A 5,000-nucleotide genomic window follows, 5' to 3' on the forward strand; every position below is an offset into this window, starting at 1 on the left:
TTGTAATGCCACTATCACACGTTGTAATGCCTCTGTCACACGTTGTAATGCCTCTATCACACGTTGTAATGCCACTATCACACTTTAATGCCTCTATCACACGTTGTAATGCCTCTGTCACACGTTGTAATGCCTCTATCACACGTTGTAATGCCGCTATCACACGTTGTAATGCCTCTATCACACGTTGTAATGCCTCTGTCACACGTTGTAATGCCACTATCACACGTTGTAATGCCTCTGTCACACGTTGTAATGCCACTATCACACGTTGTAATGCCACTATCACACGTTGTAATGCCACTATCACACGTTGTAATGCCTCTATCACACGTTGTAATGCCGCTATCACACGTTGTAATGCCTCTATCACACGTTGTAATGCCACTATCACACGTTGTAATGCCTCTATCACACGTTGTAATGCCTCTATCACACGTAATGCCTCTGTCACACGTTGTAATGCCACTATCACACGTTGTAATGCCATTATCACACGTTGTAATGCCTCTGTCACACGTTCTAATGCCGCTATCACACGTTGTAATGCCTCTATCACACGTTGTAATGCCTCTGTCACACGTTGTAATGCCTCTATCACACGTTGTAATGCCTATCACACGTTGTAATGCCACTGTCACACGTTGTAATGCCTCTATCACACGTTGTAATGCCTCTATCACACGTTGTAATGCCTCTATCACACTTTAATGCCTCTGTCACACGTTGTAATGCCTCTGTCACATGTTGTAATGCATCTGTCACACGTTGTAATGCCTCTATCACACGTTGTAATGCCAGTGTCACACGTTGTAATGCCTCTATCACACGTTGTAATGCCTCTATCACACGTTGTAATGCCTCTATCACACGTTGTAATGCCTCTATCACACGTTGTAATGCCTCTGTCACACGTTGTAATGCCTCTATCACACGTTGTAATGCTTCTATCACACGTTGTAATGCCTCTGTCACACGTTGTAATGCCTCTGTCACACGTTGTAATGCCTCAGTCACACGTTGTAATGCCTCTATCACACTTTAATGCCTCTATCACACATTGAAATGCCTCTATCACATTTTAATGCCCCTATCACATTTCCATGCCTCTATCACATATTGTGATGCCTCTATCCTACTTTAATGCCTCTATCACACATTTTATTGCCTCTGTCACACGTTGTAATGCCTTTATCTCACGTTGTAATGCCTCTATCACATTCTAATTCCTCTGTCACACATTTTGATGTCTCTATCACTCATTGTAGCGCCTCTGTCACACATTGTAATGCCTCTATGACACACTTTAATGCCTCTATCTCACTCTAATGCCTCCATCATACATTTTAAGGCCTCTATCACATTGTAATGCCTCTTTAACACATTGTAGTGCCTATATCACACATTGCAATGCTTCTATAGCACAGTTTGATGCCTCTGTCACTCATTGTAGTACCTCTATCACACATTGTAATGCCTCTTATCACATTTTTTAAATGCCTCGGAATGAGGCATCCGGTTCCTCGAATTAGAATGTAATGTTACGGCGAGGTTGTTTGTAATGCCTCTATCACACGTTGTAATGCCTCTGTCACACGTTGTAATGCCGCTATCACACGTTGTAATGCCTCTATCACACGTTGTAATGCCTCTATCACACGTTGTAATGCCACTATCACACTTTAATGCCTCTATCACACGTTGTAATGCCTCTGTCACACGTTGTAATGCCTCTGTCACATGTTGTAATGCATCTGTCACACGTTGTAATGCCTCTATCACACGTTGTAATGCCAGTGTCACACGTTGTAATGCCTCTATCACACGTTGTAATGCCTCTATCACACGTTGTAATGCCTCTGTCACACGTTGTAATGCCTCTATCACACGTTGTAATGCTTCTATCACACGTTGTAATGCCTCTGTCACACGTTGTAATGCCTCTGTCACACGTTGTAATGCCTCAGTCACACGTTGTAATGCCTCTATCACACTTTAATGCCTCTATCACACATTGAAATGCCTCTATCACATTTTAATGCCCCTATCACATTTCCATGCCTCTATCACATATTGTGATGCCTCTATCCTACTTTAATGCCTCTATCACACATTTTATTGCCTCTGTCACACGTTGTAATGCCTTTATCTCACGTTGTAATGCCTCTATCACATTCTAATTCCTCTGTCACACATTTTGATGTCTCTATCACTCATTGTAGCGCCTCTGTCACACATTGTAATGCCTCTATGACACACTTTAATGCCTCTATCTCACTCTAATGCCTCCATCATACATTTTAAGGCCTCTATCACATTGTAATGCCTCTTTAACACATTGTAGTGCCTATATCACACATTGCAATGCTTCTATAGCACAGTTTGATGCCTCTGTCACTCATTGTAGTACCTCTATCACACATTGTAATGCCTCTTATCACATTTTTTAAATGCCTCGGAATGAGGCATCCGATTCCTCGAATTAGAATGTAATGCTACAGCGGTGTGTGTATTTTTTGTTATAATGCCTCTATCAAAGTTTTCATTGCGAGAACCATATAGAGAATTTTGATGAGTTTGATTTTGATACATTTATTCAAAGGTTGAATTTGATGAATTTGATACGTTTGAGGTTGAATTTGATGAATTTGATACATTGGAGGTTGAATTTGATGAGTTTGATACATTGGAGGTTGAATTTGATGAGTTTGATACAATGGAGGTTGAATTTGATGAGTTTGATACATTGGAGGTTGAATTTGATGAATTTGATACATTGGAGGTTGAATTTGATGAATTTGATACATTGGAGGTTGAATTTGATGAGTTTGATACATTGGAGGTTGAATTTGATGAGTTTGATACAATGGAGGTTGAATTTGATGAATTTGATACATTGGAGGTTGAATTTGATGAATTTGATACATTGGAGGTTGAATTTGATGAGTTTGATACATTGGAGGTTGAATTTGATGAATTTTTGATACATTGGTGGTTAAATTTGATGAGTTTGATACACTGGAGGTTGAATCTGATGAGTTTGACATTGACACATTCATTTGGACGTTGACGAAAAATACATACGTGCGCGTTCTTAAAACACACCGGACCCATAGTTCAATCATTTACGATAATGGTCGTTTCCAGTTATTTCGTAAGGACAGAAATGTACTTGAAATAACGAACAGAAATATAAATATTATATCAAAGGCTTTTCATCTCTAGATATGTGATTAAGACCTTAATATACACTTTAGTATGCCACGAGCAGTGTGATGTGGTAAGGGTAAGGGTAAGGTAAAAAAAAAAAAGGTAAAAAAATAAATGAATTATAAAGGACAGTGTTGCATAGAGGGATGGGTTGTGGTTGTGGTTGTGTAAAGGTAAAAATAAATGAATTATGAAGGACAGTGTTGCATAGGGGGATGGGTTGTGGTTGTGGTTGTGTAAAGGTAAAAATAAATGAATTATGAAGGACAGTGTTGCATAGGGGGATGGGTTGTGGTTGTGGTTGTGTAAAGGTAAAAATAAATGAATTATAAAGGACAGTGTTGCATAGGGGGATGGGTTGTGGTTGTGGTTGTGTAAAGGTAAAAATAAATGAATTATGAAGGACAGTGTTGCATAGGGGGATGGGTTGTGGTTGTGGTTGTGTAAAGGTAAAAATAAATGAATTATGAAGGACAGTGTTGCATAGGGGGATGGGTTGTGGTTGTGGTTGTGTAAAGGTAAAAAAATAAATGAATTATAAAGGACAGTGTTGCATAGGGGGATGGGTTGTGGTTGTGGTTGTGGTGGGGGAGGGGGAGGGGGAGGAGGAAGGTGGTGGTTGTTGTATGGTTGTATGTATGGATTGTGGTTGTGGGTGTAGGGGGAGGGGGAAGGTGGTTGTGGTTGTTGTATGGATTGTGGTTGTGTGTGTAGGGGGTGGGAGGGGGGGAAGGTGGTTGTGGTTGTTGTATGGATTGTGGTTGTGTGTGTGTAGGGGGTGGGAGGGGGGGAAGGTGGTGGTGTTTGTTGTACGGCGTTTTACGAAAGCGCGGATTGGCATATCAAAAGCGCGGCAAACGTTGCTGATATATTGCTATCAAAAGCGCGGCAAACGTTGCTGATATATTGCTATCAAAAGCGCGGCAAACGTTGCTGATATATTGCTATCAAAAGCGCGGCAAACGTTGCTGATATATTGCTATCAAAAGCGCGGCAAACGTTGCTGATATATTGCTATCAAAAGCGCGGCAAACGTTGCTGATATATTGCTATCAAAAGCGCGGCAAACGTTGCTGATATATTGCTATCAAAAGCGCGGCAAACGTTGCTGATATATTGCTATCAAAAGCGCGGCAAACGTTGCTGATATATTGCTATCAAAAGCGCGGCAGAATATTAAGTCAAAAGCGCGTTTTATCACTCACCTCTAAGTCCGATTAACGATCGTTCACGTCTTCCGTTAGCCAGATGGTATCATCTGTTGCCCCCTGCTTACCACGGGGAGGTGGAAGTAGGACTTTTAAGCAGGAAAAATTATATATTTGTTAAGTAAGTATAGGCTTGTCCTTGTAAATATATTCTTCTTGCACCTTAGTACAGGCTTGTCCTTGCAGTCCTTTATGAAAGGTTAGGTTAGGTTAGGTTAGGTTAGGTTAGGGTAGGTTAGGTTAGCGTAGGTTAGGGTAGGTTAGGTTAGGTTAGGGTAGGTTAGGGTAGGTTAGGTTAGGTTAGGTTAGGTTAGGGTAGGTTAGGTTAGGTTAGGGTAGGGTAGTTTAGGTTAGGGTAGGTTAGGTTAGGTTAGGGTAGGTTAGGTTAGCGTAGGTTAGGGTAGGGTAGGTTAGGTTAGGTTAGGTTAGGTTAGGTTAGGGTAGTTTAGGTTAGGGTAGTTTAGGGTAGGGTAGTTTAGGTTAGGTTAGGTTAGGGTAGGTTAGGTTAGGTTAGGTTAGGTTAGGTTAGGTCAGGTTAGGTCAGGTTAGGGTAGGTTAGGTTAGGTTAGGTCAGGTTAGGTT

This window comes from Panulirus ornatus, chromosome 27 (genome assembly GCF_036320965.1).
Source record: "Panulirus ornatus isolate Po-2019 chromosome 27, ASM3632096v1, whole genome shotgun sequence".
NCBI classification, from domain to species: domain Eukaryota; kingdom Metazoa; phylum Arthropoda; class Malacostraca; order Decapoda; family Palinuridae; genus Panulirus; species Panulirus ornatus.